Source organism: Balaenoptera physalus (assembly GCF_965194825.1).
Source record: "Balaenoptera physalus genome assembly, chromosome: 5".
Lineage (NCBI taxonomy): Eukaryota > Metazoa > Chordata > Mammalia > Artiodactyla > Balaenopteridae > Balaenoptera > Balaenoptera physalus.
The window spans coordinates 79,932,920-79,944,974 of record NC_138884.1 but is presented as its reverse complement, the minus strand read 5'-3'; the positions used below and the strand labels follow the sequence as shown (position 1 = coordinate 79,944,974).

Genomic DNA, 12,055 nt, shown 5'->3' with positions numbered 1-12,055 from the left:
GGCATGTGAGAAACTCAGAGACATAAACAAACCATCCCCAGTGGCAGAACACTGAGCCCTTTTGTCACTCAAGAGATTCTTAGCTTTAAAGCATTAGTTAACCAGCTGATGTTTTCTGTGTTTGGACATTATTTCTTTCCCACATCATCAGATTAATTTGTCTTTTCAGGTTTGTCCCGAGAGTTTTAATCAGAACCTATTCTTGTGATTTGGATCTGGGCAGAATATGAGTCTATGACACCTTTATCTATTCACTCTAGCTTGATGATCTAGTCCAAGAGAGTGGAACCCAACAGTATGGAGCATGTAAAACATTTTCAGCTGACAGATCTACATTACTTTACAACTTTAAAACATGTGCTTACCTCGTCAGCTCATTTGCCCTCACAGCCATCTTGTGTGATAGGTATTATTAATGATAATCCTAACCTTTAAAAGTGAAGAAAAAAGAAACTCATAGAGGTTTCTGACATGGCACACTCAAACTGGGTAAATCAGGATAGTTTAATATAAGTATTACTTATCAAGTATGGACAAAGTTTAGGATCACCAACAGGGGAGGGTGTGCTAACCTGGGCTAATAAAGCCATGTAGGATATATGTGTACATATAACTGATTCACTTTGCTGTACAGCAGAAACTAGCACAGCATTGTAAAGCAAATATATTCCAATAAAAATTAATAATAATAAAAAAAGCCAGGTAAGGAGCCTTTACCACGCTAGGCCTGGGTATTAGTATCCTACTGCTGCTGTAGCAAATTACCACAAACTTAGTGGCTTAAAATAACAGGAATTTATTATCACACAGTTCCAGGAGTCCGAAATCCAGAATCAACTTCCCTGTGCTAAGTCACGATGTTGACAGGGAACAGTTGCTTCTGTGGGTTCTAGGAGAGAATCCACGTCCTGGCCTTTTCCAGCCTCTGGAGGCCATCTCCATCCCTTGGCTCACGTCCTCACATCACATCACCTTTTCTCTCCCTCTGATAAGGACCCCTATGATGATAATGAAGGCCCATCAAGATAACCCAGGATAATCTTATCTCAAGGTCCTTAACTTTATCACATCCACTAAGTCCCTTTTATGGTGCAAGGCAACAGTCACAGGTTCCAGGGAAGGTGGATATCCTGGGGGGCTATCATTCAGCCTACCACACCTGAGATGCAAGGGAGGGGAAGGTGATCAGGGCTCAGAGAGAACTGTATAGAGAGGGCACCTGATGCAAAAGGTCTCTCTTCTTCAGAGAGACACAGCTGACAGCGCAGACCCTCCAAGGAGGACCTGGAAGAATAAATACCCTGTCCTCATGCTCTCCTGCCTCTGACCTCCTACCTGAGTCTGCCACTGGCCAAACCCAACCAGTAGCCGGAAGGCAGTGAGAACCCACTAATAACATTTATGCATGTTGGACTCTCCGATGCACAGCCAGGTAAAGAGTGAAGGGAGGTCCATGGGGCAAACAGAGGACCTCCAACAATCTTGCTTTTGTGAAACTATTTGTAATTTTTAATTATTCTTACAAAAGATATATGTGCTCATTACTTTAAATGCCTAACAGTAAAGAAGTATAAAAAATAAAATGGAAATTCTACCCCCCAACCTGCCCTAACATCCTTCACACTCCCCTCCTAACTCAATCTCCAGGTGGCAGGAGCCACAAATGTATGTATCAGAGGAAAAACTGATTACACTCATAAAAACTGATTACACTCATAAAATCTTCTTCAACATTTTTCCTGAGGCAAAGTATGCAACAATGCTATCCCTTTTGCCTGGAATTCTTCTCCCTTCATTATTTTATGCTTAAACCCTACTCACCTCTCAGGTCTCATCTCGAATAGCACTTCTTCAGGGAAGCTGTGCCTTACTTCCCAGTATAAATTAGATACCCATCCCCATACACTTTATACTTTTTTAGGATCTGGCATTTTCCTATAGTCAGTAAAGATAATTTTCTTTGTTTGCTTAATTGATTAATGCATGTATGTTTATCTCCCCATTGGCTTCTGAGTTCTAGGAGGCCAGATACCCTCTGTAGCCCCAGCAGTGGCTGGCACATACTAGAAATAAAATGCTTTATGTCTATGTGTGTACCTTAACTTAAAATTTCACTTCTATAACAAAAGTTCAAAGTTGAGTACAAGCAAACTCATCAACATTTAACATATTTTCACATTTGTGCTCCCTGTCTCTCTCTCTCTCTGGCTTACTCCCTCTTGCTCTTTCTTCCTTCCCCATTTTTCTCTCCTTCTTTCTCTTTTTCTCTCTCCTTGTGGATTTCTGTTCTAAATACCTGATTTCTCATTCAAAATCTATTTTGACATCTGAAAATGTTAAACAATACTTAACTCAGGCCGGGGAATTTTCTTACTGTTCTCCTCTGCTTCATGGTAGGTTTTGGGGGGACTGTTTATCAGCTGACATTGTATGATTCTCATTTCTATTTTCTTCTTATATTAGTTTTGATTGCCATCTTCTGTTCATTGTGATATGTCTTATATTTTTCTGGCTCAGAAAAATAGTAGTGTGGGTGGCTTAATAAATTTCTTAGCTGAAGAGAGCTTTCTTCTGTCAGTGTTGGGAAGTACAGCTTCTAAAATCAAGAGTGCTTTCTTTTGTTCTTTATAGAAAGTGTTCGTATATTTTCGTACTTTGTGATTCTTTTATATTTTGATAAGACTCTTTATTTCCACTGTTTTTTTTCCTCCTTTTTTCTCTTCATCACCAAGCCTTTAAGGTTGTTCCCCGTCTGCAGATATAGTGTCGTAATGAGATTCCAGCCTCTGGTCTTGTGTCTACTTTCAATCTCCTTCCCTGTAGCGCTCTGAGCTCTCAAGTCTTGGCCCTGTCCTCAATATTTCCACCTTATGGTGGGACCCCTCTTGTCTAGAGTTAATAGTATTTGCTTTCTGTCACCCTTAGGCCCCGTTGCCCTCTTCTGTCTTCCTTGCAGCCTCTACATGGCTCTCAGTTCCAGCGTGGGCTCTGTAGCTGGCTCCACTGCTCTGGAAATATTTCCCTACTTATGTGTAAATTGTAGTTTTCTCTGTCTCTTGGTCAGATCATAGGCATAGGTTCTGAATAATTTTCTCTTTTCTCCTTGGGAACCTGTATTTTTTTTTTTGGAAAATGTCTGGAGAAACTCGGATTTAGAAGGCTACCCTGTATCATGGGAAATGAGAATTCCAATTGTGTTTTGAAAGAACAGATATTAACAGCAATATCTTTTATGCAAAATATAGCTAGAAAAGTGTTCAAGTATCAGATATTGTATTAACTCATATTTTTATTATTAAATTTAAAAACTCTTTTCCAAAACTGATCTCAACGTAAAGGCCATCCACATCAACAACAGTGTCTTCTCCAACCCTCATTTTTGTTTCTAAAGCCATCAGTCAACAGACTTCTCTGTAATAGTAGAAGGCTAATCAGTATTGTTTTTGAGAGTTGTAGAAGTCCCCAAATATCTGTTCTTTACTTCCTCTTCAGGGATAGGAGCCTGTTTTAGTTAGGCATATGACTGTGCTAAGTAACGACTACACCTCTTAGCTTCCCTTATAGCAAAGTATGGTCATAGAACATGTACTGCTCAATGGTATATAACTAAAAAATCATGGTGTGACTTCTGTAGCAATCCCTAAAAGAAATGACTACGCTCTTATTTACCTTTCCTCATTTCTGCTGGATGGAATACCAACATAATAGTTGGAGCTCAAGCAGCCATCTTAAATTAGGAGGTGAAAGTCCCACATGTTCAAGATAGAAGAATAACAAGATAGAAATAACATGGTTTCTTGATAATTGTGGAGCTGCCATATCATTCTAGAAATGCAAAATTGCAAATTGCATTTAAGGAAGAGAGAACTAAGTACCTGAGATTTTTAAGCCACTGTTATTTTATGTTTCCTGTCATTCTCAGCCAGACCTAATTCTAAAAGTAAGCTGGAAATCTAAAATAAGCTGATGTAGACAACTGCTCTGTATCGACTGTAGCTGCTAAATACAGTACTAAAATTACCTTTGGCTCATATAAGTATAGTTCAGTTCTGAATTATCAAGAATAACATTGCTTCATCTATGCATTGAACTGTCTACATTATGTGTAAATTTCCTCCATCTTCTTGTTGATGTAATTGATTCTGTATTATAAGATACTTGACCTATTATCTTTAACTTATAATTACCATCATTTCTTCCAACTTTATTTCTTTAAAAAACTCATACATATTTTGTAAGATTTTGTAAAACATGTAAGATTTTCTTACATGTTTTGTTAAGAAAAAACTCATACATGTTTAGATGCTTTACAGTATATAGTAAAAACTCATACATGTTTAGATGCTTTATAGTATATGTTTCTAATGAAAATGAATAACTTTTTCATCTACTATATTTTATAATTAGTTATGTATCTGTATTGCTGTTGATTTGTATAAGTTGGTTCTGTATCCAGCAACCTCATTAAGCTCTCATATTAATTCTAAAAGTTCCCTGTAGATAACTCAATTGTATGTTTAAAATGTTCAGGAAGGGCTTCCCTGGTGGCGCAGTGGTTGAGAATCTGCCTGCCAATGCAGGGGACACGGGTTCGAGCCCTGGTCTGGGAAGATCCCACATGCCGCGGAGCAACTAGGCCCGTGAGCCACAATTGCTGAGCCTGCGCGTCTGGAGCCTGTGCTCCGCAACAAGAGAGGCCACGATAGTGAGAGGCCCGCGCACCGCGATGAAGAGTGGCCCCCGCTTGCCGCAACTAGAGAAAGCCCTCGCACAGAAACGAAGACCCAACACAGCCATACATACGTACATACATACATAAAAAGAATGTAAGCAGACAAGAATAGCATTAAAAAAATTAAAAAAAAAAAAATTAAAAAAAAAAAAAATGTTCAGGAAACATTACTGTAAATTAATTTATTTAGTGTGCAGCAACCACTCCCAAAGACAAAGCTAGGTAGATGAGGGAGAAAATGAAAAGATAGATAAATAAATACGGTATACCCTGAATCAGTAAAAAGCTAATATACTTTGATGTACCATAAGATAGTGAGTTTCTCTATTTTTATAAATGAGGATAAGAATGAATTAATTGTATCATTAAAAGAATCGTTAATTTTGATTTTTATTCCCCATAGATTTCAATAAACTGATCAACTTAATTACTGAAATTCATTTAGGTCAATACAGTAACTTATTTATAGGGAATAAGCCCACCTTAGATGTTTTGTTCACACTGGGTAGATGCTCAAACAACCTAGAATGGTCTTGATGTAGGAATGAATACTACCTCTTCCAAAGCCAGCTCAGTCAAATTCTTCATTCATATTGGATGACACAGTTCCTCTAAAATTATTCACACAGGAGCTTTGCAACTGCATAAATTATTTCAAGTGGCTGATATCACATTCTATGAAATCTTTTACCTTCAATGAATGGCTGATGAGCCTGTCTGCTATTGACAAATGGGAATGGAATATATTAGTCATAAAGAAAAATAGGCTCTCCAAGTTAAAAACTGGAAATAAATAGGAAAAGCAAACCATGAATAAATATCATGCCTTGAGAAGAAAGTTGAAAAACTCTGCCAGATTTCATGAGAAACTTTCTCTGTTTTACAGTTCAAAACAAGTCTTTTCAGAGTGATTCCATTGTTTTTCACCCTTCAGCTCATTCAGAGTTCATTATATTACCTCATATTGGTAATTTAATTTTACTGTGTTTAATATTTTAGTGTTGCTCTAGCAGAGAGGAAAATGTGTCTTTGGCCTGTGTCTGAGACCAATCATAAAGTGACATACTATTGTTTTATACTCCCTTAAGAAAAAAAATCATGGTGATTGTAGAAAACAAGTGATGGGGAAGTAATCACGGGTCTTCTTAAGCATTTTTCCCTAGAATTAACCTTGGTGATAATGTTGACCATCAGAGGAACCACCTTGTCATTCAATAACAGTGTTCTTTGTAATGTGTAATGTGTAATCTGCTGCCATTTTCATTAATATAAATAATTCATTATAATAATAACTCTGAACAGAGCCATATCTAGGCCAAAAGTCAAAAATCACTCATAGATTTCTAATGAGAATTAGAGAATTCCAATGGCAAATGGACATGTAATAAGAGCATCAACTCTGCTGGTATTTGAAGAGTTAACATTTTACACCCATTTGATTGATAAAGTTTTTAAAAAGTCTGACAATAATATGTTGGCAATAGGAACTCTCAGGCATTATTGAAGGGAATATACATGTGGGACCACCACTTTGACAAATAACTAATTCATATCTAATAAGCTGAATTTATGCACTCTTCAACTCAGGAAACCTAGCTCTAAGTTTATATTCTCACACGTGTTTAAAAACAAGTGCAAAGAAATGCTTATCACAGCACTGTTTTTTAATAGTGAAAAAAATTGAAAACAACCTAAATATCCATCAACAGGAGAATGCAAAAAACAAAATGTGATATAATCATACAAAAAACCACTACACTGCAGATAAAATAAACAAGGTAGGTTTACAGATGTCAATATATATAAATATTATTAAAAATCATTGTAAAGCATATGTATAATATGGAGCAATTCATATAAATTTTAAAATTATTTTATATAGTTTATGAATGTATTACTTAAAAAATGAAGACATTCTAGAAAGTGATAAACACCAATTCCAGGAATGGATGAAGAATAGCTGTGTGATAGAAAACAGGTATACAGGGATTTTCAACTCTGTTTGTAGTACTACATATCTCATATGGAGAATGAATGAATACAGGATTGTTATTTTATTCTTTATATTTCCTCATAGCTGTTATATAATTATAATAATTATATAAATTATAATAATTTATATTATTTTATACCCAAAACTGGCAAGAAGGAGTATTTATCTCAGAACCCCATATCTCACTGAGGCCTGAGTTTCTAATTAAAGACCTCCCCTGGGAGATAACTCCCAAAGGAAAGAAGGAGATACTATTCATAGATATCTTCTACCAGCTCATGCCACTCTCTAGAATTTAGCCAGAAACATGACTTAGAAGCAACCCATGGGGGCTTCCCTGGTGGCACAGTGGTTGAGAATCTGACTGCCAATGCAGGGGACACGGGTTCGAGCCCTGGTCTGGGAAGATCCCACATGCCTCGGAGCAACTAGGCCCGTGAGCCACAATTACTGAGCCTGCGCGTCTGGAGCCTGTGCTCCGCAACGAGAGGCCGCGATAGTGAGAGGCCTGCGCACCGCGATGAAGAGTGGCCCCCAACTGCCGCAACTAGAGAAAGCTCTCGCACAGAAACGAAGACCCAACACAGCCATAAATAAATAAATAAATAAATCCCATTAAAAAAAAAAAAACAAAAGAAGCAACCCATGGACACCACAAATTCCATGTTTGAATGCTAAAGCTCAAGCATTGCTTCTATAATCAAATCACAGGAACTTTTTGCATGTTTCTCTATTTCCTCATTTCCATCCCTGGGTTACTTGCTTTCACATCTGCTTCTCTTACTCTGATAGAAAAGAGTGGCTTTTATTCTCTCTATAGACATGACATGTCTGGGCCTAGAGAAACTTCTATCACTGTGCACTCTTTTATTCTAAAAGTTAATGTAGAAAGAAAATGGAGTCTATGGTCAATAGAACTGGTTTAAGACTTGGTGCTATTTGTGATTAATGAGCTGAGTGATCTCTGGAAAGTTTTTAACAACCTCTTATTCTGCTTCATTTCCTCATTTTAAAAAGAAGAGCAGGGAAAAAAACAAAGAAGAGCAGGGAACTCTACTCAATATTCTGTGAGAGCCTATATGAGAAAAGAATCTGAAAACAGAATGAATATGTGTATATGTGTAACTGAATCACTTTGCTGTACACCTGAAACTAACACAACATTGTAAATCAACTATACTCCAATAAAGTTTTCTAAAAATTATAAAAAAAGGAGAGTAATATTTGTGGGATTCTTATAAGTATCAGATGAACTCGAACATGTAAGTATTGATAAAAAATATACTTTAAAATATTTTATGGTACATTGTGTAATTGTGGTGACTGTTAAAATCTGATGATATAATATTAAAGTTCAATTCACTGAACATAATTTTATAAGGATCTGGCTAAGCTAATAGGAAACAGTCATAGCTTTCCAGAGTTCCACTATATCAAATGTGAGATATGACACTCCCTGCAGAAGCTAGGTACAGAAGTACCTAGCCTAGTACCTAGTTAGGTACAGAAGTACCTAGCCTGAGCTATATGTTCCATGGATGTAAATATAAAGCACGAAAAGAAGTTATTTTGTTATTAATTTTTATTCCTCTCACCTGCTTCTATTAACTGCCTTGTAAACCTTGTAAGCAATCATGCCTGAACTCATTCATTACAAGTGGGCCATTGTAAAATCTTTTGGACTCAGTGTTGTTCATTTTTAGCTTGTGGTCCTCCCTTCAATTCCCTCTCAGTTGTTGTTCTTTAATGTTGGTCCTTTGGTAACTTCAACATTTATGCTGTAAATGCTTCCCTAAACCCTGTTCCTCAAGCTCTTCAATGTAGTGTCTGTCATCTCTATCTTATTTTATACACACATCAACATACCTGGAATTACTCTACTTCCAAAATCAAAACCTGAGAAAGTCCCTTCTCTGAGTCAACCCTCAGGCTATAGTTTTTATTTCTTTGTTTCTTGATCTTACTGAATCTACTCCTCATCTCCAGGGTGCCTTTGATCTGGATCTCTTTCAATTCTTTCAGACTATCACATCCATCAAGAATTACTTATCTTTCTACCCAAGCCTAGATTTCATGATCAGTCATGTCAGAACTGCTCTCATCAGAAACATAGAATTCTTTATAATCTTCCATTTCTGTCATGCCAACTTTCCACGTCCCAAATCTGACCATTATGTTACTCATCCTCCTCTGTCCCCAAATCACAAAACATATCTTCAAGCAATGCCTCTGAAGGAGCTCCTCTCCTAAAAAAACTTCCTCCATTGAGTTACCGTCCCATCTTTTTTTTTAGACACCAAATATTCCTCAACTTCTTGCAATCTGACCTCTCATTCCAGTATTCATAAGCCTGCTTCTTTATGGTTTTCAAAGACCTCCTACACATCCAAACACCCTTTCCGTGGGACAGTATCATAACTTGACACTACTTTGATGTCTCTATTTCACATTCTCCTGCTTCCTTCTGTTCAGTGACGGCATTCTTCATACATATACTCTTTATCCTCTTATGCAATTGCTCCAATTCGACAGATCATCTATAGTCATGGTCTCATTAACTGCCTCTCAACAGATGGTTCCCAAATCTATGCCCCCAGCATAGCTTCTCCTGAATTTCCTACTTCCTAATAATTCTCTCTCCTTAGAGGTTCTACAAGCAGCAAAAATAAGCATGCCCACCCCAGATTCTGAATCCCTCCTAAAACCTTGTCTTCCCAATTTCAGTAAATGCCATCATGAGCCTGCTATTCAGATAAGCCCGGAACCTCATGTTTATCTTTTGTTCCTTTACTCTTCTACCTCTCATCCACAAATTGTGTATGAATACTCTCCTATGTCTGTGGAATTCTCACCCTTCTTTGGGGTTCTAATACCCCTTTTATCTCTTTATCTGGCTCTTATGATAATATGCTGTTAGCTCTTTTCCCTGACCCTCTTGTGGATCCTTCTCTCCTATTACATCTAATCCAACCACTGCCAAAGAGAACTTTTGATCAGAGCATAGTTCTGATTAGATTACTTCTCTCCTCAGAAATCATCAGTATTACAGTTGAAGTTATTAAATATGGAATTGAAAACCCTTCGCGATCTAGATCCAACTCATCTTTTCTGACCTCATGCATCTGTAACCACAACAGACTAGTGGTTATATGCTTTACTCTAAAGTTAGGGAGACTTGGTTTCAATCTTGGCTCTACTACTTCATTGTTGCCATAAGTGTTGATTAAGCTCCTTATAATGTTCCAGAAATTATTTGGGGAGCTGGAAATACACAAGTGAGCAAGAATACAAGGTTTCTGCTCTCACAGAACTTGCATATTCTTTCAATAAATACTTGTCAAGAAGGGTCTACTATGTACCAAGAGGGTCTACTACTATTTGGGTACAGGGGATACAATTGTGAATAAAGCAGACAGACAGTAAATGAATAAATAAATGACTGAAGAGACAAACACAAGTATATAATATATAAATATATGTCATTATAATTAGTTTCAAGATTTGATAGGTTGTTCAGGGAAGGCCTGTCTAAGCCGCTGACACTTGGGTTGAGAGCTGGGGGAAGAGCATTCAAGGAGAGGGATTAGCAAGTGCAAATACCCTTGGCAAGAATGTCAAGAGTTAGCTTAGACTTATTAGAGTAATAGGAAAGGACTATGTGAGGGAAGGGTGCTGTGACTTTAGGCAAGTTACTTACTCTGTCTTTGCCTCAGTTCCTGCACCTCTGAAATGATACTAATACTATACTTCATCATTTTGTAGTGAGGTTAAAATGAAATAATGCATATGACATGCTTAAAAAGTGGTATTAAACGTTAGATAAATTGCAGCTGTTACCACCTTCGATGCAACCACTGCACTAGGACTTCATGATACAGTCTCACCTTCCAAGTGCTCCAAACTTCCTATCCCCTCTCCAACATATCTTTTGTTCATGATGTTCCTTTCTTTACAAAAGAAATCTCATTTCCCTTCATCTTTGTCTATCAAAATACCATCCATATTTCAATATCATCTCTTCCATGAATCCTGCTCTGATTTTACCAGCGAAATTCATTTCTCATCTCTGGGCTTCCTTAATACTTTGTGAACATTCTTTTCGAGCCCAAATCACATTTCCCACTGCCTCACTTCCTTTACTAGATTCTGAGCTTCTTTAGGATGAAACCAAGTGTTCAAATTTTTATCCCCAGCCCTAGCACCTACTCATGACATTACCTTGCCCAATTTATATAAATGCCTGATAAATATTTATCAAACTGATTTGGAATTGAACTAATTCAGTTCACCTTGGGCTTATCACTTGATCCTTTCCGTTATTGCTTAATTTATCAAGAGTGGCTTATGATTTTCTTTAACTTTTCCTAGAAATAATATAGGCCCACTAAACTACAATAGATAGGAGCTGATATACAGTAAATTCTCATTGCTCATGGTAGTTACGTTCTATAAAGTTTTACAAACACCCAGTTAACAAATACTGAGTCACTGATCTTAGAAGTAATACAGAGTTAGGCTCCTGTGAATCTCTAGTTAAAACATTTTTGTCAACCAATCAATAGTAACCTTATTTAATGTGCATTGATGATTAAAGACACCATATTGAATGTATATTGTTAGCTCATTAACACTGAACTCACAGCCAACAGCAGAATAACTCATGCCTGGATGAAGTTTATCTAGCATACCTATTTTTTCTATAAAGCACATCACAGCCTTCTTGCAGCACTTCAGCTCTACACTTGAGGGCCATTTTAAATAGCAACATCACCAGTGAAACACAAAAAAATGAAAAATATGACACTAAATATATTACAAAAAGAACACTTATTTACAATATGAGCTGAAACGAGAAGGCAGCTCATCATCTTATTCAGCCTTAGCTGGGAACATGCGTGTTGGGCAACTCAAATTTTTCTCTGCTCTGCACAAGTCCACAAATGACCACAAAAGCACCGTGAGTTTTGATCTGGGGGTTACAAATAAATTTTTGCAAGTAGGCAAGTTCACAAATACAAAATCCACGAATAATGAGGTTTGACTAGATGTGCCTCTGTGGTGTGTTGTTACAGTAATGGTCCCACATTAAGTCCTGCTTGTCTGTATCCCCATCCTTGTGTAATCCCCTTTCACACTGACTCCGGCTTTGGCCATGTGACTTGCTTTGGTCAACAGGATGTTAGTAAATATGAAGCAATCAGAAGCTTGAAAAGTGCTAGTCATTAGGGCTTGAACCCTGAAAATGCTGCCACCATGTGAAGAAACCAGGACTATTGTGCTAGAGAGGAAGGGATGAGCAGAGAGCCAGAATCCACCACCAGACCTGTGCA

The 12,055-nt window shown here is 37.3% G+C and overlaps 1 protein-coding gene across 1 annotated transcript in view; it reads left to right on the top strand.

The window, feature by feature from the left end:
* Positions 1-12,055, top strand: part of GABRB1 (gamma-aminobutyric acid type A receptor subunit beta1) — a 423,421-nt gene that overhangs the window by 224,826 nt on the left and 186,540 nt on the right. The window lies entirely within an intron of this gene.